General features: G+C 45.9%; 1 long non-coding RNA gene across 2 annotated transcripts in view; it reads right to left on the bottom strand.

The window, feature by feature from the left end:
* Nucleotides 1–7,900: 7,900 nt before the first annotated feature.
* Nucleotides 7,901–23,396, bottom strand: part of LOC117199924 (uncharacterized) — a 75,780-nt gene continuing 60,284 nt past the window's right edge. For both annotated transcript variants that reach the window (XR_004481296.2, XR_007471306.1), the window contains exon 5: nucleotides 7,901–16,460. This is a non-coding gene — a long non-coding RNA (uncharacterized LOC117199924). The remainder of the gene's footprint in view (nucleotides 16,461–23,396) is intronic.

The raw sequence follows: 23,396 nt of genomic DNA, 5'->3' as shown, positions 1-23,396 counted from the left end.
AAGTAGAGACTGAAAGAATCATATTTTAAAGCCGCCATGCCAAGCTGCTGGGTTCATCAGCACTAATGTGTTCTAAAAGCAGTATTTGGCGTCTGTATGTTGAGGACCTGGAGCTGGATTACATTTCTAAGTCAAAATGCAGTAAAGTTCACGTTCAGAAGAATTTCACCATAGTCCGATATTACCTTAATGGGCCTTTATGCCTCAAACCACATTTTAACCCCTGAATTCTCAGGGAGGGCTTGGTCATATCATTTTTCAATAGAGATATTTCATGGTTTATTGTTTTTAATCCAAGAATAAGAAAAGGCACTTATGGAAAAAGGACTTTGGCTTAAAACTAAATGGATCCCGAGCTAGGAGGTTTAAAGGAGTCTTGCATGCTAAACGCCACACTGAATGAATTGCATATAAACAACTGCGCCCATGGGAACAACAGCAACTGTTTCTTTTACCCAAGATTACAATAGCTGCACTTCACTGAGGACAGGAGTCCTTCTCCTTGATGCACAGCTAAACTGCGAAGTGGACCATAACCTGGCCTTTTTAGGTTTTTCCCAAAGCACCCAAGTTGAGTCTGAAATGCCCGGGGGCTAAGTAACATCATACAAGTCCGAATGGAAGTGTTGAGTCTTGAGAAGAAGAGGAAAGCAAAGGGGTGGAGGGAGGGGAGAGCGAGAGAGCAAGAGGGAGAGATGGAGAGACAGAGAGAGAGAAGAGGAGAAAAGGAAGGTATATGCATTGGTGAGTCCTAATGGAAGTGTTGAGTCTTGAGAAGAAGAGGAAAGCAAAGGGGTGGAGGGAGGGGAGAGCGAGAGAGCAAGAGGGAGAGATGGAGAGACAGAGAGAGAAGAGGAGAAGAGGAAGGTATATGCATTGGTGGACAGGGGTTGCTTCATGGGCGTTAGTCTCTCCACCTGGTCTGTTTCGGCCTCGGATATGTTGACAATGGCTCTCTATTTGGACGTTTCTTGATTAGATGAAGACGGCAGAACTATCACACAAAAGTAGTGTGGTGATAAGTTGATGAGACCTTGGTCTTGGAAGGGACATTTAGACATCTTCATTTATAGATAAGAAAACCAAGGCAACTAAAGACCAAGAGGTGAAGAGATTGCCTACACCTCTCAGCTTGGAAGGGATACAACTGCGACAAAGCTCTGATCTACCCTTCCCCAGGCTGCCACTCGTCCAGAGCACCCCCCCTGCCATGGCCCTGCAGTGACGTAACCCACAAGCCAACCTCTCCATTACAAAACCCTCAGGTCACTGTTGACGCGATTCAAGTTCAATTAGAAGAGACTTCAGATCCTAACAATAAGATGAACTGAGTTGAGAAATTAGAATCAGTAGCAAATTACCCATGGGTGTTCAATAACTACCTGTTACCAGCGGGTGCGAGCAAGATACTCTTTATTAGTACAGTAGATGAAGGTCAACGCCACATCATTTGATCTAAATAATCAAAAGGCCCCATGACTATTTAGTAACAGAATTCAGACCCACAGAGAGCCGTGATGAGTACAGTCTTGCTATTACAGTACGTGAGCAATGGATATTCCTGAATCCTAACAGCTACAGAGAGTCCCCGACTTGTAATGGTTCGACTTAATGATTTTTTGACTTTACGATCACGTGAAAGTGATATGCATTCAGTAGAAACCGTACTTTGAATTTTGACCTTTTCTTGGGCTAGTGACACGTAGTCCAATCCTCTTCTCACGATGCTGGGCGGAAGCTGTAGCTCCCACTCAGCCACGCAATCACAAGGGTAAACAACCGATACACCTACAACGAGTCTGCACCCAGACAACCATTCTGGTTTTCACTTTCAGGACAGTGTTGTAAATTACATGAGATATTCAACACTTTATTATAAAATAGGCTCTGTGTTAGATGATTTTGCCCAACTGTAGGCTCATGTGAGTGTTCTGAGCACGTTGAAGGTAGGTGAGGCTAAGCGCTGATGTTCCGTAGGTTAGGTGTACTGTATTAAACACATTTATGACCTAATATTTTTAGCCTATGATGGGTTTATCAGGCCAGACCCCTATTTTAAGTCAATGAGGGTCTGTATAGAGGAAACCACAGAGGAAAAGCCAGCACCTCTGCTGACAAAAGACACAGTGTGCAGCCCCCAAGTCAAATGTTCAGAGATGCTTTTGTATGTTGTTCATACGTGAAAGCAGAAATCCAAATAGAGGTCAAATCTAAATGGTAGAGGCGTTAGAAAAAAATGTCATCCACTTTGTGATCCAATGAACACACCTCCCATGCCTGCTCTGTGCTGGGTTCTGCTGGGTTCTGCGGACAGAGCAGTGAACAAGACCGGCCAGCTCCATGTCTAGCCCTGTGGGGGAGACAGATAGATCAGTACAGAGGTCCAAGAGAGAAAATTGGTGGTTGGGGAAGAAGGGGATCTCGTTTAGGCCAAGAAAAGCTTCTCTAGGGAGGTGACATTTCATGTAAGATCTGAAGCAGGAGCAGGAACCACATCCGGGGAGAGGAAGGTGCATCCCCGGCCGCAGATCCAGCAGGTGGAAAGGTCTGGAAGTGGGACCGGCTTGGTGTGCGGGGACTGCAGGAAGGTGAGTGGGGGGTAGAGGGAAGCAAGTGGTACAAGACGTGGCTGGAGCCCTGTGGGCCTGGGTGGGTTTGGGTTTCTTCTGAGCACAATGGGGGCACATTGAGGGCTTAGGAGCAGTCAATGGAGAGGCACACAAAGGCCTCGGGAGGGCTCTGCACCCTAAGCCCTGCATTCAGGCCTCGCTAAGCACGCGCTGCATTGTCTTCGTGGACTCCTTTCACAACAGACTCTCGGCCTCTGATCTTCTCAGCTCTTTCCCTCCATGGCTCTCTTACGGCTTCCGAATGACTGCCAACAAGGGAGAAAGAAGAAAAGCCCCTGACCCCAGGGGCCCCCTGTCTGCCCCACTGGGTGTGCAGAGCCGGGGAACACAGACAGAGGTTGGACGCTGAGAGCAGCCCTCTGCGGGCAGAGGCAGAGGGAAGACGAGAAGAGGAGCCAGAGATCAGACCAGGCACCTTTGCAGACCCCTGTCTCCCCAGGACCCCCGAGGGATGGGGCAAGTGAAGGGCAGCGGAGGGGAAATGCAGGAACACGAGTAACGCATTGAGATGCGCCAGCTGGTACTTACCTTTGGGACTGGAAAGAGTGTGGGATCCGGGTACCAAGGCCCTGGTTCAAGTCCCAACTCAGGCCGTGTGACAAAAGCTATTCTTTATAGGTTCTGTTTGCCCCCCAGACACTCTCTGTCCTTCCCCACCCTGTTCTACGCCGGAGGTTGGCTCCCTTGCCCTCGGCTTCCATTAGGATTTGGCCAATGGAGGTAGGAGCTTGCTGGGTGTGAGGAGAGGGCGGTGCTGGTATTAACGCCCCCAGCTCCCTCACCTCCAGGTTGTGGATTGTTAGCTGATGGGTTTCTTTTCTGCAGGGCTTAGTCCCAGCCAGGCAGCCCTATCACACAACCCTCTCCTGATGCCAGCTATCGTTTCTCCCTCTGACCCTGCAGGCCTTGGGGCAGTCATGGCTTCCTGCTGTTGCCAGCTCTGGGCACTGCCCCATCTCTGTTGGTCTCCTTGCCCCTGCTGGCATCTTCCATCAATGGCACCTTCATCAACTCTCCCTCATTCCCTGCCCACCCCCACCCCGCGACATGGACCATCTGTTTCCTCCTTTCTCCCTAATTGATGCAAAGGGCAGTTTCCTTGATTCTCTGAGACTTAGTTTTCCCCATTGGTAATACCCCTGGTGGAAAATAAATCAAGCAAAATGCTATACAAGAAAGCCCACCGGCCACTCTCTGCAATATCCAAGAGGCAGCAAAGTCCAAATGCTCATCAGTGCATGAACAGACAGACCATAGTACACACATACAAAGGAGTATTATGCAGCCATCAAAAAGAGCGACATATGGATACGTTCTACAACAGTGGTTGAACCTTGACAACATTATGCTAAATGAAAGCAGTCAGATACATATATTGTATGATTTCATCTGTATGAAACATTCAGACTAGATAAATCCATAGAGACAGAAAGCAAATTGGTCGTTGCCAGGGGCTGGGGGGCGTGGGAAGGAGGGATGTGGAAAAATTACTTAGTGGGTAAGGGATTTTACTTTGGAGAGATGAAGATGTTCTGGAACTAAAAAAAAAAAGTAGTGGTGGCACAACGTTGTGAATGTACTAAACACCGTGGAATTACTGACTTTAAAATGGTCGGTGGTGTGTTATATGAATTTCATCTGAATAAATTATTCTTTAAAAAGAAAGTCTGTAAGAATCTCTAAAATGTTAGGTACCAGAATTCTTCTAATCATAATAAAAAATATGTGCAGCTAACAATACAACACACACACAACAAGACAAGGCTTTAAAGTAATTAATACAAGAGCAAAATGAGTAGGTCAAGCAGCTAGCTGATTACAGTTGGTGGCAAGGGCCAAGGTGCCCCCAAGCCCCACTATGTAGCTGCAAAGGGTTCAGCTGCTATTGGAGCCCAGACCCTGGGGAAAGAGCCAACAGCAAAAACAGAAAGGATCGTAAAATACACACAAACAGTGGGTTCAAAAGCAAGGCAGTGGTTAAGTTATCCCTCACACTTCGAAAGTTCAATTTACGCCACTTTGCTTTTACAAAAGACCTACTTGAGTACCTGTTTTTACTTTTACCAAAGAAAAGGTAATTTCTTCTTCACTTTATGCCATTTTGGCTTACTTCGAGTTTCATAGGAACTCTCTACTTTTGGAGAGTGGGGGAAATCTGTATGCGACCTCTCCAACCTCTCTGGAAGGATCCCTGTGTTAGATTCCTGCAGCTGCTATAACAAATTATCCCAAACTGGTGGACTTAAAACAACAAAATGTATTATCTTAGTTCTGGAGGCCAAAAATCAAAAATCATGGGGTTGACAAGGTCATTTGCTCTTTGAAGGTTCTAGGAGATAATCCTTCCTTGCCTCTTCCCAGCTCCTGGTCGTTGCCAGCAATGCTGGCATTCCTCGGCCTGTAGCTGCATCAGTCCAATCTCTGCCTCTGTCATCAAATGGCGTTCTCGGGCTTCCCTGGTGGCGCAGTGGTTGAGAGTCCGCCTGCCGATGCAGGGGACGCGGGCTCGTGCCCCGGTCCGGGAAGATCCCACATGCCGCGGAAAGGCTGGGCCCGTGAGCCATGGCCGCTGAGGCTGCGCATCCGGAGCCTGTGCTCTGCAACGGGAGAGTCCACAGCAATGAGAGGCCCGCGTACCGCAAGAAAAAAAAAAAAAAAAAATGGCGTTCTCCCTGTGTATCTTCACATCCCTTCCCTCTGTGTGTGTCTGTCTCTGTGCCTCACCTCTTCTCACCATTCACAGTGGATGAGGGACCCTCCCCACTTCAGTATGTCATCTCACCTAATTATATCTACAACAACCGTATTCCCAGATAAGATCACATTCTGAGCTACTGGGAAGGTTATGAATTCTTGGGAGATGTTAATCACCCCCAAGTACAATCACTTTCAGCATAATTATAACACACTCCTAATAGTACTTACTATGAATCAGGCGCTGCTTTATGTGTTTTACACACACTGACTCATTCATTCTTGGGACGACTCAAAGAGGTAGGTATTATTATAATTTCCACCCTACAGATGGGGAAATTGGGCCACAGAGAGGTTATGTAACTTGCCTAAGGTTATAGAGCTAATATGTAGTAGAGTGAGGATTTGAACCCAGGTGGGAGCTTCCAGAGTCTGTCCTCTCAATATTATACTGGATTATCTCTCAGAAGACTGGGATGGTCAAGTGCTTTAAAGCTACCTTCTTATAGAGACCAGGAAGCTCATAATAAAAATAGTAACAACCGAAAGTACAATAAGAACAGCTGGGGACTTCCCTGGTGGTCTAGTGGTTAAGACTTCACCTTCCAGTGCAGGGGGTGCAGGTTCAATCCCTGGTCGGGGAGCAAAGATCTCACATGCTTCCTAGCCAAAACAAAAAAACAAAACATAAAACAGAAGCAATATTGTAACAAATTCAATAAAGACTTTAAAAATGGTCCACATCAAAAAAAATCTTTAAAAAAATGAAAAGCTAACATGAGAAGTACTTTACAAGTGGAAGGTAGACTCTGTCAATACTCTCATTTTTATAGAGGAAAATACAAAGACCTAGAGACAAACGAACCTGTGTACAAAACAGAAACAGACTCAGACATAGAGAACAGACTTGTGGTTGCCAAGGGGGAGGGGGGTGGGGGAGGGAAGGACTGGGAGTGTGGGATTAGCAGATGCAAACTATTATATACAGGATGGATAAACAACAAGGTCCTACTGTGAAAAAGACTGTCTGTACATATGTACTGAGTCACTTTGCTGTACAGCAGAGATTGGCACAGCATTGTAAATCAACTTCAACAAAAAAAATAATAAAATCAAAAAACCCCCCAAAACAACAAAAAAAAACCCACAAAGACCTAGAGACAATAAGTCAATTGCCCATGGGAACATAGCTAGTAAGCTCTAGAGCAGATTCCTCAATTATGTTCACAATTACTATTTTATGTCGGTGGCCAAGTCCTCCCATCCACCTTGGGAATTAGTAGATATCTTAATATATCACCTGAAATCTCATTTGCAACGGATCTGACTAGACAGGAAGACTGGATTTCTGGAGAAACAAACGCGGAGCCCTGATTTGTAGTGTGTGCCAACTTTCACAGTGTACATGCTCTCACCATGGCTGATTTCAAGCCACAGCGTGATGTCAGTGACCCAGACCAGGGAAGAGGTCTAGCACATTCAGCCCTCGTGAGCCTAGCAAGCTGGCTCAGCCACACCACTGCCCCAGGGATCTCTGGTATAAGGTTGATGTGGGCTCTTGAAAGCAAACAAAGCTCCAAGTCTTCTGGATCAAGACTCAGAGACAAAGATTCCTTTAGCTTTTAGAGGTACAGCCAGGGTGAACAGGGTCAGGGAGGCAATTTCCTGGGCAGGCATGGAATGTGCTTGGTATAATCCCTGAGGTCCATGACACTTATGAGAATCAAGAGGTAATATTTTTACTTAGTATGTAGAAGATGCTTAAATAATTAACAGCTATTAAATTATTATGAGATCATTATAACAGAACCTTGCATTTGCAAGAAACCTTCCCATCATTTATAATGTTTAAGCTTTAGGATATTCTAGACTTCAGGATTAGATGGAGGGCTTTACTCTCACTGGACAGCGGAAGAAACTGAGGCTAAGAGAGGAGAAGCAACTTGCCTAAGGGCATGCAGCAGAGCCAGTCTGGAACCTGGGTCATCCGAACCAAGGCTTGGAACCTGCAAAGCCAACTTTCTGGGAGTTGGTTTGATCCAGGTGAGACCAGGAGCAAGTTTGTCTTGGGAGTGTGTCCCTGCTCTGTGCATGGGTGAAGCTGGGAGTGGGCAGGGGGTGGGCTGGACAAGACCCCCCAGCCTGACTGATGAAGCTGGGCCCCCAGGCCTTCAGGGCATGTGAGGCGTTCCCCAGGCACAAGGATTTCAAGGAAAGAGGTGGGCATTGGGCAATTGCTGATCTGAGAAGCCAAGGTCCCATCAGAGGATCTTTCTGAAAATCTGGAAAATCAAGTCCTGGGTAGAAGTCTACAGGGAGATAAATAAATATTTGTGCTCTGGTCTCTGCCCTCCGCTGCCATCCCACCTAAACATAGCTCCTCATTTTGTTCTAGAGAGGGAAGGTGGTGTGACTGTCATGGAATTTAGGAGGCAAAGAACCTTTTTAGGATTATAAGCATATCAAGAGAAAATTTTTTTTAATTAATTTATTTATTTTTGCCTGCGTTGGGTCTTTGTTGCTGGATGTGGGCTTTCTCTAGTTGCGGCAAGCGGGGGCTACTCTTCGTTGCAGTGTGCCAGCTTCTCATTGCAGTGGCTTCTCTTGTTGCGGAGCACCGGCTCTAAGCGCATGGGCTTCAGTAGTTGTGGCACGTGGGCTCAGTAGTTGTGGCTCGTGGGCTCTAGAGCACAGGCTCAGTAGCTGTGGTGCACGGACTTAGTTGCTCCGCGACATGTGGGATCCTCCTGGACCAGGGCTCAAACCTGTGTGCCCTTCATTGGCAGGCGGATTCCTAACCACTGCACCACCAGGCAAGCCCAAGAGAAACTTTTTAACCCAATCTACACCTCCAGTCTCTCATTTCTTGCCTCCCATCTACCGACATAGCAATATTGTTCAATTTTTGTAACTTTTTATTTTGAAAAGATTACAGACTCACAGGAAGTTGTAAGTATAGTACATAGAGTAGTCCCATGAACCCCTTCACCCGGCTTCCCCCAATGTGACATCTTGTGTAACTAGTACAATATTGAAACCAGAAAATTGACATTGATACAATACTGTTAACTAGACTACGGACCTAGTTCAGTTTTTACCAGTTTTTATATGCACGCCTGTGTGTTGGGGGAAGGAGGTGTAGTCCAGTGCAATTTGATCCCTCATATAGATTCATATAACCACCACCAAATAGGAGCCAGACTATTTCCTCACCACAAAGAAACTCCCTCATGCTGTCCTTTATAGACTCACCCCCACCCACTCTTGTCCCTGTCCCCTGGCAACCACCCATCTGTTCTCCATCTCTGTAGTTTTGTCATTTTGTGCATGTCACATGAATGGAATTATACAGTATGAAATCTTTGGAGATTGGCTTTTTCACTAAGCATAATGCCCTTACCCATGTTGTTACACGTTATGGGTTAAACTATGTCCCACTCAAATTTATATGTTGAAGTCTTAACTCCTACTGCCACAAAATGTGACATAATTTGGAAACAGTGTCATTGCAAATGTAATTAGTTAAGATGAAGTCATACTAGAGCATTGTGGGCCCCGAATCCAATATGACTGGTAACCTTATAAAACGGAGAAATATGGACACAGACAGGCACACAGGGACAACACCATGTCAAGATTGGAGTTATGCTGTCACAAGCCATGGAACTGCCAAAAGCCAGGAGAGAGGCTGGGAAGAGTTCCTTCCCTAGCACCTACAGAGGGAGCATGGCCCTTCTGACACCTTGATCTTGGACTTCTAGCTTCCAGAACTAAGACAATACATTTCTGTTGTTTAAGCCACTCAGTTGTACGATACTTTGTTACAGCAACTAGCTAACCAATACATTGGATTTCTGCAAAGTTTGTTCTTTTTATTACTGAGGAGTATTCTACTGTGTGGATATATGAGAAGGTTTAACCATTCACCCATTGGAGGACGTTTGGATTGTTTTTAGTTTTAGGCTATTACAAATAAAGCTGCTATGAACGCTCATGTACAGGTTTTTGTCTGAACATAAGTCTTTATTCCTCTGGGATAAATTTCCAAGAGAGTGACTGTTGGATCTTAAGGTAAGTGTATGTTTAGTTGATAAGAAACGATGAAACAATTTTCCCATATCATTAATTTTTATGATGCATAGATTCTTCCAGCCTCTGTTAAGCACTCCTTCCTTTTTTAAAGACTGCAGTGGACTCTTAGAGTGAAGGTGGGAGGAGGGGAAGACGGAGTCACAGCTCAAAAACATGCAAATATGATAGAAATATGGCATTCGGATAACTTATGCTGCCAACAATGGCACAACTAAAAAGAGCCACAGTCAGCGTTGGTTATCGGAGTGAAGTCAGCAGTTCAACAGCACTGATTCAATACTTACCGTGTGCCGGGCACCACCCTGGATGCCGGGAAGGCCACACAAACCGGGACAGAGACTCGGTCCTCAAAAGCCTCTTAACCTGGTGTACGAGGCAGACATGTACACAAATAACCTTGGTGTTGTCCAGTATGCGTAAGGGGACAGGGAACTGTGAAACGTTCATAAGCCAAAACGGCAGCTAAACCCCAAATTACAAGCACCGAGGTCTGGACTGTACAAAATGATCTTACTCCCATCTCAATCTCTTCCTACTTAGTCTGTTATTGCCTAAAATAAAGGTAGACAGCTTGGAGATAGGGCTGAGATGAAAATTTAATGCTGTACAAACCAGAAAGTGAACTTCAAGGCTCAGAGTCCCTTTTAGATGGTTCGAGCTCCTGGAAATGGAGTATGACAGTTGCATTAGTCACAAAAACAAGAAGTGTTTTATTGGATTATCTGGATCTTCCGTCAGGTTGAACCCATTCACTCATAAGCACTCTCACGCTCCGGAAGGCTCTTTGCAGGGAACACATTCACCACCTGCCAGTGTTCCTTGTCAATCCGTCACTTTTTTCCTTCCTTGCCCTTCGAAGCAACAAAGCCTGAGGAATTCAGGCTGAGCCTTGATTAAGGGCTTATGGGCAAGTCTGTGGCTTCATCATCTCTTCTGGATGGAGAGCTTTTAAGGCCCAAAAGAGGACTCACCCAGCATTTAATCTAACCAACAAAGCTTCTTTAAATACAGCGTGTAGACCTCCTTTGTCCTGGCCTTAGAAGAGGAATTTTTATTGACCTAACACATCCCATAAATGTTTTACCCCTTGGTTTGTCTTTTGTAAGTTTTAGCTGAGCACAGGATGATATTTCGTTTTCCAGCATTGATGTCCTCTGCCTTTCTAGTGTTTACATGAGAGATGGGGAGCCCAGGGCTGAATCAAATAGGAGAGCCGTTACTGGGTTATTAGTCTGTGAAGACAGATCTCCAAGATCACAAACCAGAAATAGAATAGGACAGAGGCTGTGATTATCTGAATATCCATTTACTTCTGAGATTTCACTGAGCATGGGCACCAGCTGGACTACATTTCTCAGACTTCTGTGCATCTAGGTGTGGTCACATGACCAAGCTCTGGCCAATGGGATGTGAGCAGAAATGATGTGTACAATTTCCGTGGCATGACCTTTAAAGAAAGGAGAGTGAGCTCCTCTGTCGCTATCTTGCCTCATGGAAAGCTGACACGGTAGAGAGCCACTTTGGAGCATGTCCTCAAGAATGATACCTCAGGGATGGTGGAAGAAAAAGAGCCAGAGATTCTGGGTCCTCACCTCTGCAGAGCCACCTCCACAACCAACAGCTTATTCTTGGGCAATTTCATGAAAGTGAGATTAACTTCCATCTTTCTTGCTTAAGCCAATGTTATTTTGATCTTTGAAACAGCAGCTGAACTTGTATTCTGCTAATACGTGGAATAAATCCAAGGGAGAGAGCCAATCAAAGTATGAGATGGAAAGAATCAGGAAAACAGAGAAGCAGGAAAGGGTGTGCAATGGGAAAAGCAACAGATGGAGAGTGGCACATTGAAGTGTATAGGATGGCTCTCCAGCCCTGAGCAGGTAGTAGCCACTCAACTAACATGTGTGGATGGGAAGGTCTCTCCTAGGAGTCAATGTCCATCACTCAAATGCAACACCCTCTTCCTTACTTCCTGGCCTTTGCACATGCTTTCCCTTTAACCGGGATCCCCTCCTCACCTCAATCATCCCCAACACTTGGATAAACGCTGCTCATCCTTCAGATTTCTGTCTGAACGTGGCTTTCTTGGGGAGAGACCTTTCCTGGTGAGGCACTCCTCCTCTGTGCTCCCCCCAACACCTCCCCTGCCTGTCCACCTGCCTGCTCATTTTCCTGACTCCCCCTCCAGACTGAGAATTCCAGGAGGGCAGGGACCGCACCTGACCGTTAGCCGTTGTCCTCCAAGGCTGGCCCCCAGATTACACACAGCATGCTCACTGACCCTGGGAAGAGTCACAAAGCTGGAAGCAGGCCTTCAAAGCTTGAGATCAGACCAGTGACCTGAGAATTCGGGAGGCTTTGGCCAGAATTAGACTCTCTCTAGCAAACCCCACCTCCTGGGGAAACCCAGCCAAGTGCCCAAATGCCTCTGCCCTTGGGGAAAACAACTGGGGGGTCCCGTCTTCCAGCAGAGGCTGCTACCCATTTGCTACACTGATGAGCCATTTCCTCTCTTAACTTCCCCCTCTTTCGGCTGCAGTTGAGCTGAGGGTTTGTTTTGCTCCCTTCTTTCTCACTTTCCGCCTGGGCTTTTACGTTTCCGATTGTCATTCTGCTGTCTAGAGCTGAGCACTGTCGCTCACAGCTCTCCAGCTGCCTCTGTCCCCGCTACCTCTGCTGAGCACCCAGCACCTGCTCCTCCACTCGCGAGACCTGCAGCGCCGACTGAACGCTCCTCTCTCATCCAGGCCCCCTTTGCCTGCGACTTCTTCACCTCTGAATAAGGCTCAAATCAGTTCAAGCCACTTCTTCAAAAGCCACACAGATTATTCAAAACAACAATAGCGGAGGAATCCAAGCAGTTAAACTACAGAAATTATCTGGTCTACACAACCCATGGGTCTCTCGCTTCCTTTGACGATCATGCCACGTGACAGGGGAGAGAGCAGAGCAGGCTTGCTGGAAAACATCCCAGTGTCCTCCAGCACCAGGTCGCCCCGCGGCCCATGCTTCTCCCAAGAGCTAGGTGACTCGTCCTGGCTGCCAGCTCACAGGCCTGTCGCCTGCGCAGGGCCCAGCCTTCACAAGGATCTGTCCCTGCTTTAACGCTCTGCTCTCATGGTGTTGCATTCTTCATCACTTTTGAATAAGGGCTCACGTTTCCATTTTGCACTGGGCCCTGCAAAATAGGCAGCTTGCACTGTCCTTTGGGCTCAAGTCTTGGGAATCACAGTTGCCTTCCCCCAGGCCAGGGTCAGAGCCTCCCAGTATCATAAGGCCCTCGGAATTGCAGACCATCGGAAGCAGAAAGGGTCATGGGATGAGGGTGCTGTAGGACAAAGGTCCAAGTTGGATTTGAATCCCACCCTACTGTTTACCACCTGTAGGCTAATTATCCCACACTTCTGAGCCTCAGTTTCCTCTTTGTGAAACAAAGGAAACCATACCTTCCCTCCTAAATTTCTTGGGAGGATCAAAGGAGATAATTTGCTAGAACAAGGCACCTGGAAGAGACTAGGGCTTTAAATATTTGAGGCTGGAAAGTGGCCATTTGAGGAATTTCAGACAGTCTCTGTAGTTTATGAGGGGAAAAAAAGTCAATCTGTCCTCGGAACAGACATTCCCTTTGTTTAAGGAGGGACCACAGCACTGAGTCATTTTGGTCCTACTGGTAAGGCCAGTTCCCATCCTAATGTATACAGTTTACAAATGTCAATTGGAGACTTTCCAGATAAATCCTAAAATCAGAAAATTTTTTGTGTAAAACTTGGAACTTCAGTGTCCAATGCCTGAAAAAAATCACTGTATGCTCCTGGGAGATGAGTTTGTTGTTTTGACCAAAAATGAGCTCACAAGCGATCCAGCGCCAGGACCTACCCCAACGAGGAGGGAGGTGCAGGCTTGGCCCCCAGTACTGGGCTGAGGCTGTTGAGTTGCCCTGGCAGGACTGTTTAAATGGAGGAAGCAGACCTGCTGAAACCAGAAAGGTCTTTGGTGACTGTGGGTGTGTCAGATGGCAACCTGACAGGTGGGAGTGGGCGTTTCCCCCGGAGGGAAAGGAGGTTCCCACTCTCAGGCTTCCTGCAATTGGAATGAATCCTGGTGAAGGCGATGAGGTGGCCTTTGGACCGGAAGGGATGAAGCCCTTCCTCTCTCTGAGAATGGCCTGAACTCCTCGGCAGAAATATTCTGAGGGTACCTTTTGGGTCCTCTAGCCTCAGGAAGGCCCAGGAACAGCTATGCAAGCCCAAGCTTAGTGTTTTTGTGAAATTCTGTTGTCCCCAAACATTCAGTAAAGTTACAAGATTTCCATTTTTTAAAAAATCACGTTGTACCACTTAAATATATACAATTTTTAGTTGTCAATTATAACTCAATAAAGCTGGAGAGGGCAGTTATACCATTTCCATCCTCCCTTAGCTATGCTTTGGGGACTGAGGGAAGGAGCTCACATCCATGTTAGGGATGCAGATATGCAAGGGTGAGTGTCAACAGCCTGGAAAACACGATGCTAGAGATGCCAGCTGAGCTCAAGGGGAGCAATAATGCAGAGCAAGGAGGCTGGTAGGGATGACAGGCCACCACCTGGGTAGACTTGTGGAACATACACACAGTCCTCAGGTTCCCAGGAACACCCTAGAGAAGAGAACTTCCTTGGAGGGTGGACTTCCTCTATCCTACGAGATGGGGATCTGGATTATTGTTATGTGACCACAGATGACCCAACAGGTATAGGAGTTGGCAGGAAAGAGGGGAGGTCAACTGGGTTCTATATGTAAAATTATTTAATCTGACACTTAATGGCTAATACAATAATAATTATTATTATTTTGCAGTTGAAGAAAATACAACCCATAAAGTTGAACCAGTTTTCTCATATGTCCATGGTTGCTTTGTTACATCCCCTGACTGGAGAGCCTGCTCTGTCCACAGTTCCAGGGGGAACCGCCCACGGCCTCATGGGACCATTGCCCCTAATCACAGTTGATCTGACCAGGAGCCAACACCTGATCCAAATTAAGCCAATCAAATTCTCTCTCCTCGGTATTTAAAGTTGAGACCAAGTGGTCATCGGTCTCGGCTGTGTCTGTGAGCTGTGAGGAATCATTGGTCTCAACTGTGTCTGTGAGTGTCGAGTCTGGAATCATTGCCGAGGTCAGCCACAGCCACGGGCAGACAGCTTAAGGGGGAGCGGAAAGCAGGCCCAGCAGGGAAAGTCATACACAGGAGGAGAGTTGAGCTGGGATGTCTGGGATGCTGTGGAAACAGGCTTCCCTGTGTGCCCGGGAGAGGTGGTGCCTTCCCACTTACTGTGAGGTCAAGCTGAACTTCCTACAGCAGGGGTCCCAGGAGCTGACCCTGAATACTTACAGTAAGGCCGATGTTTTTTATTTGAACTAAATGGAAAGAGCTTTTTTCTCTGTAACCAGCAATCCCTGAGCCAAGTCACCAGAGAGGGCGCAGGCTGCCTGGTGGACCCCCATCCCGGGGTTCTTTCTGTGACACCACAATGTCTGCTTCCTCCTTTGGGATAAGGCAGATTTCTTTAGTATTAAGTAGATCTGTCCAGGTATTTTTGTAGTAAAAAAATAATTTTTCTTATACCCTCACAAAGTTGTGGATGGGACACAATGCCCAGAAATGGCCCAAGTCTCTATCTGAGGATCTAAGTAGGGATAGTCACATGATGCCTGCAAGCCCCTCAGCAGGCAGTGGCCAATGCCAGCTTGGGGACCAAAGGGACCTTTGTCTGTGGCCTGGCAGAGCTCCCTGTTCTGGACCAGGCACTCAGGTTGCAAATCCTGACATCAGGTGATTCCCAGAAAACAGTGAGACTCCAGCCTACGGTGGCCAAGTTCCATGTATTATTTCCCTGCTAGGAAACAAATAACTTGGCAGGCGAAGTCACTGGGGAACTTCCCACCATCAGTGAGAAAGCCGTGACCCGTTCTGTCTGGGGCTCTCTGTACATAATGGTCCACTTAACTTCTCCATTGGCCCATTGTTTTGCTGCTATTTATCTGGGACCCTCAATCAAAGATAAACTTCCTCAAAATAACAACATGAATAATAATAGCTGAGACCCTGTTAGTACCACGCCCTTTGTATACATTCTTGTCGGCCCCCAAAATCGCCATATAAGATAGGCAGCGTCACTGCAGTTTACAGATAGACAAGCTGTGGCTCAGAGAGTTATTAACTATTTCACCTGAAGTCACTGGGCTGGTAAGCGACAGAGCTGGAGGTCCACTCCATTCTGCTACTAACAAAAGCCAGCATTTATTGAGTTCATAAACTGTGCTCTGGACACGTTGTCTAAATTCCTTCATTTCCTCTTCACAAGCAACCCTATAATAGTTACACTAATATATCAATATGTATAAGAGAGCTGAATCAGAAGAGGCTAAGTATTGATAATTTGCCCAAATGGACAGTAGAGGTGAGATGTGAACTCGATTCTGCCTGGTCCCCAAATCAGAGGTTCTGCCCAGGGCCCCTCCTAAGTTCTCTTCCGAGCCCTTCTCCGGCAGGGCCTGGCTGGGGCTGGTTGTTGAGGTCCAGCTGAGATGCTAACTGAGGTGTGTGTTGAGGCCTTGTCCCTTCCCCATATTGCACACAGCATCTCCTCGACTTCACAGCTGCTCTGTAAGGTAGGCAGGTCTCATCCCTGAAGCCCCACCTCCTGAGGCCCAGACAGGTGCTCTGTCAATTCCAAGATGACACAGCAGGTAGGTGGCAGAGCTGGGCCTCGGACACGATCTCTCTCTCCGCAGAGCCACGCTGCATCTTTAAGAGATTTGTGATAGGATAATCTGATGAAAAGAAACAAGTGAAAAAAGGTAGCATTTGAGGCAGGATAACAGGCCACGTGAGAGGAAACGTTCCAACATCGCAAACCCCCTGAGGTTGTTCCACCACAGTCAGCAATCTCAAGGGTCCCGAAAAGAACAGCCTTGTTTCCAGAAACATCTGGTGAAGTTATGGAATCGAGCTGCCTTTGTGATTACACAACAGCAGATCCGCCAGTTCTCATCTACCACCCACCTGAAATGAAGAGGAGAAGACACTTGTCAGTGGGCAGTTTCCCTGGACAACAGACTGAGACTCAGAGGTGCTCTTGTGCGGGAGGCATATTGGGGCAGGCTCCTCCAACCACACCTGGAAGCATAGGGAGGGAAGCGGCATTGGGCTGAGGGAGAGGCTGGGCCACTGCACAGTCACAACAGAGGCCTCTGCTGATCCCATGGGGGCTCTGGAGCCAGGATGGCCCCCGCTGTTGTCCTGAATCCACACAGGGGGCTGAGGTCTTATACGCCGACGTGGACCAGTCGTTAAACTCAAGATGCCGCAGGGACTAGGCACACAGTCAAACAAGCAGCTCCCTTTGGCCGAGGACGGTTGCTGGCTGGCCGGCAGTCATCCCTGCCAGCAGCTGAGTTAATAAGCACCCCCGTTCTAAAGAGGAATCTGGGGTGCACCATAGCATCCACTATAAATAGACTTTAGGACGTGCCCAGGTGCACACACATGCAGGATTACACACACACACACACCCGGTCCTGCCTGAGTCCCTGCAGCCTCACCCCACCCCCTAAGAATTCCAATTTGCAAGAAAGCACTGTTAGATATCACCCTCTGAAAGGAAAAAAGAGAGACTTAATTCCCCAAAACTGTTGCTGTTTTAAGCGCTAAAGGAAGAAGCATGAAAAAGTCCCCGAAATTTGCACCGGCTTTGGCCTGCCTCACCATTAGGATTATGTTGTTACTCAATTACATAATAGATGGTTGCCTAATTTACCCACAGTATATAGACTTTTTTTAAAAAATCCATTTCCCCCATAAACAAGAGCATAATTTTAACCACCAAACCACTCAAAATCTTAACCCCAAGCCACCTATTTGCATTTTTTCCCGACAGAGCCTACATTTTTATTTCTTTAATTGGACAATTTTGAGCACGAAGCCTGACCACCAGCCGTGCTGGGTGATAACATCCTCCCTCTCCAGCCACATTCACCCCTTCCAGAATTAAAGGAATGTTTAATGGCTTCGGGCCACTTCCAGAGTTAAAAGAACGTTAAAAGATTTGGGGCTCAGTCTGTTGGGTCACGAGGGGATACAAACTGAGAGGACAGGTCCCCTGAGCCCCGTCTTGGTTTTCGCATCTCAAAAAGTTGCCGAAAATATTAGGGCTCTTAAACTTCCACGTGTTCCCTTACTGGAGTTCTGAGAGCCTCAGAGAAGCTCGGAGAACCATAGGAAAAATGAAAAGAGGACAAAAGACAAATGAGTAGGTGATTTGCTGAAAAATCCTTGAAGTGTCTCTCCAGTTGTATCTTTTCCCAACTCTCTCTTTCTTTTAATTACTTCATCTTACAGAAAAAGGCAACCGTGACTCAAATTTTCCAGGCCCAACATCATCCGTTTCCCTATTAATGCAGATGTGCTTTTCCTAATGAGCACAGGTGGCAGATTTACAGTATAATAGCTTAAAAATCTCTCTACCGGATTCTCTGCTTGTTCACATTTTTTTCTGTTTTGTTTGTTTGCTTTTATTATCGTTGCTATTTTTAATCTTCCAAATTCTCGAAGAATGCGTCTCCAAGGCAAGGTCTTTGGGGGCCTTTAATGCCACGGTAACTCTGCACTTAACTTACAGCCATGGTACCATTCAAGATCAAAGAAGCAAGGCGGGATTAATGGAAAAGAATTGTAGTTTCTTTGTAAGAATTTCTGGATGTTAACCATCTCTGACCGTGTGTCAACTCCTTCCAACTTCATTCATCAATAGACTCTCTTGAAACCTCATGGATCCCCTGGTCTATAATCTTCTTTTGTTTCTGTAATGAGATGAAGGGGAATAACTTCCACTGAAATAAGTTCCAATTAATTATGCCTCTGAGTAAATCTTTTGGATCACGATAAATGGCTCACAGGAGGAAGCACCAACGCTCCTGGAATATGTGTGTGTGTGCTCCCTTTTTGTTTCTTTTAGGAAGTAAGGAAAATCAAACCAGATTTCAAAACTCAAAAATTGATTTCAGTTAAATATTTTGGAGGATGATCCACGATTTGGAAGATGAGACTGATATAGCCTCAAACCTTCTGGAAACACTCTTTGGGCGTGAGGAACTGGACTCATTTTTTTTCTCCTGTTCAATTTAAATCCTATGAAAGTATCTGAAATTATCTACATATAGAGACTTCTGCTGGGGAGTGTGTTGTGGGGGGGTGAGTAGGGGGCAGGGAAGAAGAGAGCAAGTTTAAACAGAAATTTTGGTTTTTGAAAGCTAAAGTTTTATGATAAGTTTGGATTTTGCAAGGGGAAAGTTAACGTTTGTTTTAAAAGTCATTGGATGGCTTTGGATAAAAGTTTACATGAGTTTCTAAACTGGGATATTATTGGCCCCCAAGTAATAATGTGAAATTTATAGATGTTTTCTATATACAGATAACATATGAAACCGGCATGGGGGCAGGGGTGGCACTCAGCCAGCTGAGTGCTAATTCTCAACCAAAGAGAGGCCAGAATAGAAATAAAAGAGCCCAGGGAACACCTTCATTGAAAAGGAAGGTAGACAAGGAAGAGACGCTGGGACAGGTAACTGAGACAAAATAGCCATCCTTTTAAAAATTCTCTTAAGACGTTTTTTAAAAATTGAAGTATAGTTGACATAGAATATTCTATGTTTCAGGTGTATAACATAGTGGTTCAACATTTATACATTGTGAATTAATCACCTCGGTAAGTCTAGTAACCTGTCACCGTACAAAGTTATTGCAATACTATTGACTATATTCTCTATGCTGTGTATTACATCCTTTTGACTTATTTATTTCATAACTGAAAATTTCTACCTCTTAATCCCCTTTCACCTATTTTGCCCAGCCCTCCACCTTGATCCCCTCTGGAAACCGCCAGTTTGTTCTCTATATTATGCATCTGTTTCTGTCTTGTTTTGTTTGTCTGCTTGCTTGTTCTGGTTTGCTTTTTAGGTTCCACATATAAGTGAGCTCACACAGTATTTGTCTTTCTCTGTCTGACTTATTTCACTTAGCCAAATGCCCTAAGAGTCCATCCATGTTGTCACAAATGGCAAGATTTCATTCTTTCTTACGGTTAAGTAATATTCCATTGTGTGTGTGCATGCATGTGTGTGTGTGTGTGTATATACACATACATACAATATCTTCTTTATCCATTCGTCCATTAATGGACATTTAGGTGGCTTCCATATCTTGGTTGTTGTGAAAAATGTGGCAATGAACACAGGGGTGCGTATATCTTCAAATTAGTATTTTTGCTTTCTTCAGGTAAATACCCAGAAGTGGAGTTGCTGGATCATATGGTAATTCTATTTTTAATTTTTAGAGGAACCTCCAAACTTTTTTCCATAAGTCGCTACACCAATTTGTGTTCCCATCAAGAGTGCACAAGTGTTCCCTTTTCTCCACATCCTCAGCAACACTTGTTGTTTGTTGTCTTTTTTTATAATAGCCATTCTGAAAGGTGTGAGGTGATATCTCATTGTGGTTTTGATTTGCATTTCCCTGATAATTAGTAATGTTGAGCATTTTTTCATGTGTCTGTTGGCCATCTCATGGCTTTCTTGAAAAAAATGTCTCTTCAGGTTCTCTGCCCATTTTTTAATCAGATTTTTTTATACCGAGTTGCCTAACTTATTTGTATATTTTGGATATTAATCTCTTATCAGATATATCATTTGCAAATATCCTCTCCCATTTTATAAGTTGCCTTTTTATTTGTTAATGGTTTTCTTTGCTATGCAAAAGTTTTTTAGTTTATTTGGTGGTCCCATTTGTTTACTTTTGCTTTTGTTGCCCTTGCCTGAGGAGACAGATCCAAAAATTTACAGCTAAGACCAATGTCAAAGAGCATACTGCCTATGTTTTCTTCTAGGAGCTTTATGGTTTCAGGTCTTAGATTTAATTCTTTAATCCATTTTGAGTTTATTTTTGTATATGGGGTAGTTTGATTCTTTTACATGTAGCTGTCCAGTTTTCCCAACAACAATTATTGAAGAAGCTGTCTTTTCCCCATTGTGTATTACTGCCTCCTTTGTCATAGATTAATTGACCATATGTGTACAGGTCTATTTCTGGACTCTCTATTGTGCTCCATTGATTTTTGTGTCTGTTTTGGTGCTAGTACCATACTGTTTTGATTACTGTAGCTTTGTGGTATAGTTTAAAATCAGGGAGCATTATGCCTCAAACTTTGTTCTTTCTCAAGATTGTTTTGGCTATTTGGGATCTTTGCATTTCTATAAAATTTTTAGAACTACTTTGTTCTAGTTCTGTGGAAAATGCCATTGGTATTTTGATAGGGATTGTTATATGGTTGTTCATTGCTTCATTGTTTATAACAGAGAAGAATGGAAACAATCAAAACAAGGGGTTAGTTAAATAAATCATGTTATGCCCACATCACAGAATATGTGGCAGCCATTTAAAATGATATAGAAGAAAATTTAATAACATCAACCTATGCTTACAATATACTGTTAAGTGAACAAAGCAGGTTATAAAGCAGTTTGAACAAAGTGATCCATTTTTGTTTATATATATAATATATTCATACACACACAAAGTCAATGGCAAAAGACTATCAAAATATTAGCAGTGGTTGGGATTATGGGTAAGTTTAATTTTCTTCTTTACACTTTTCCATATTTTCTAAACTTTCTACAATAAGCAGCTTTTTTTTTTTTCTTTGCAGTACGTGGGCCTCTCACTGCCGTGGCCTCTCCGGTTGTGGAGCACAGGCTCCAGACGCGCAGGTTTAGCGGCCATGGCTCACGGGCCCAGCCGCTCCACGGCATGTGGGATCCTCCCGGACCGGGGCATGAACCCTTGTCCCCTGCATCGGCAGGCAGACCCTCAACCACTGCGCCACCAGGGAAGCCCAAGCAGCTCTTTTATAGAAAAATTGTTTAAAATTTAGGCACAGCAAACTTTCAGTAGATTTAAAAGTAAAAGAGAACCCACTTATCCCTCCTTAGGTAAATTATTTCCTATATAGGCCCCACCCCACCCTGAAGACTCTCTAAGAAATCCGTAGACTTGTGATTCCCCATAATTGAAAAAGTGACAACGTTCAATATGAATGTAATGACCACATGTCAGCACCTTCTGTGTCAGGTGCCTGGCTGAGACAGAAAGGGACTAAAGGAAGCAAGATACAGCCTCTGCTCTCATGGAGCTCACGATCTTGTGGGGAGGGGAAATGTATATAAAAGTAGTTATTGTGCAGGTCAACCCTCAGAGGCCCCCTTAGAGGGCGTGCAGTGTTTCAGGGGTACAGTACTGTGGCCGGGTGGGAGCGGAAAGAGTCCAAAGTTGAGCACGCTCCCGGTAGGCACCGAGAACCATAGCTCACTGAATCTTCTCAACAACTCCTGGAGGATGTTCTGTCCTCCGTACTTTGAGATGGGGAAACAGAGGCCCAGAGGACCAGGGACCTGCGGCAGTCAGGGGAGGAAATGTCCTCACCCAGGTCTCCTCTGCTCTAGAGTCTCATCTTTCCTCTGCTCCAGTGGGTCTTATGGTGTGAGGAATGGACCGCCACTGTCTGGAAACATGTTCTATTCTGAAAACAGTTCCATGGTCAAAGATTTCAAGAAAGTGATCTCAATCCCCTCTAGGAGAGTCATTCAACACATTAGTAGTACATCGAGGGCTCTGAGAGGTCCTGCAGCAAGACTCTTACAAGAGCATTTTCCGCTCTTACTGGACCACTGAACCATATTGTCACGTACCATCTGCAGATCCTCGTGGAACCTGGGAATCTCACGCTCTGTCACAGCACTTCATTCTGATCAGGAGAGGCGGATATAACAGAGCTTGGGAGAGGGGGGATTATGGACCCTCGAGGATGACGGAGGCTTCGGCAGGTGCAGGAGAGGGGACAGTTATTATTAGGCTTTGTGGGGACAACCCGAGCGGCAGCTGGCGAAGCGCCCTAGATGCAGCCCCGCTGCCCCTGATGCCGGTGGTGGAATGAGCGGACTCGTGCATCCCCATCTCCCCGCGGCTGAGATGATGCTGAAACCCAGGAAGCCATGAAAAAAGCAAAAGTGACAGCCAAGTCGGTGACAAGTTAATCTCCCCGATGAGGATTTGAACCTGCGTGACCCAAACAGGCACACGATTTGCCTAATTTTCCCTCAAGGGATGTGTCTTCCCTCCTCAAGAAAGTCACCGAGGACTTTCTCACTGTCACTTGTAAACAACTCTGGATAACGTCTTCCCATGATCTCTCCTCTGCGCCGGGCTTTGGATGCTCATTTAACCTAAATGGCTGTGGGCCCCACTAGGGTCCCTGGAGGCCCACGCCCGCCTGAGAGACAGCCTCCCCCAGCCCCCTCCAGATCCCAGATCGTAGCCTTCCCAGTGCCTGGACAAAGGGCAGGCAGAGGGGGCCACACACTCAAGGGCTCGCCCTTCAGGACTCCTCCGTGGATATGGACATGGGGTTTCTCGGAGGAGGGCCACTGGTTAAGCAAAATTAGGGAAGGTTCACCTCACACGTTTGTGCTTAGCATTCAAGCACTTGGGAGTCAGCCCTGGGTTTGAATCCCGCCTCTGACCTGTACCCTCTATGGGACTTGTGACAAGGGACACAGGCTCTCTTGGTCCAAGATCCCCAGCCATACACAGGAATAGGAAAAAGAGAAGCGGTCGATGTGAAGCACCAGAGACAATCCTGGCCAACAGCAGGTCTCAACAACAGCTCTGATGATGGTACCTGACTGCAGAATAGACCCTGGCCTAAAAGAGTCCCTGTGGCCAGGGTGAAAAGAGGAACAAACCCAACCCCCAGAGAACTTTTACTCCCAAAGCTCCAGTGCTAACTGGAGATGAGTTCTAAGATGAAAGACCCAGCACAGACAGAAAGGTTCACAAAGGATGCTGAGTCTTGAAACAAGAGGGTGAGCAAGAGGGAAGGAAGCAGAAGAG

The sequence above is a fragment of the Orcinus orca genome, chromosome 14, assembly GCF_937001465.1.
Source record: "Orcinus orca chromosome 14, mOrcOrc1.1, whole genome shotgun sequence".
NCBI lineage: Eukaryota > Metazoa > Chordata > Mammalia > Artiodactyla > Delphinidae > Orcinus > Orcinus orca.
This window is presented reverse-complemented; position numbering and strand designations above follow the sequence as displayed.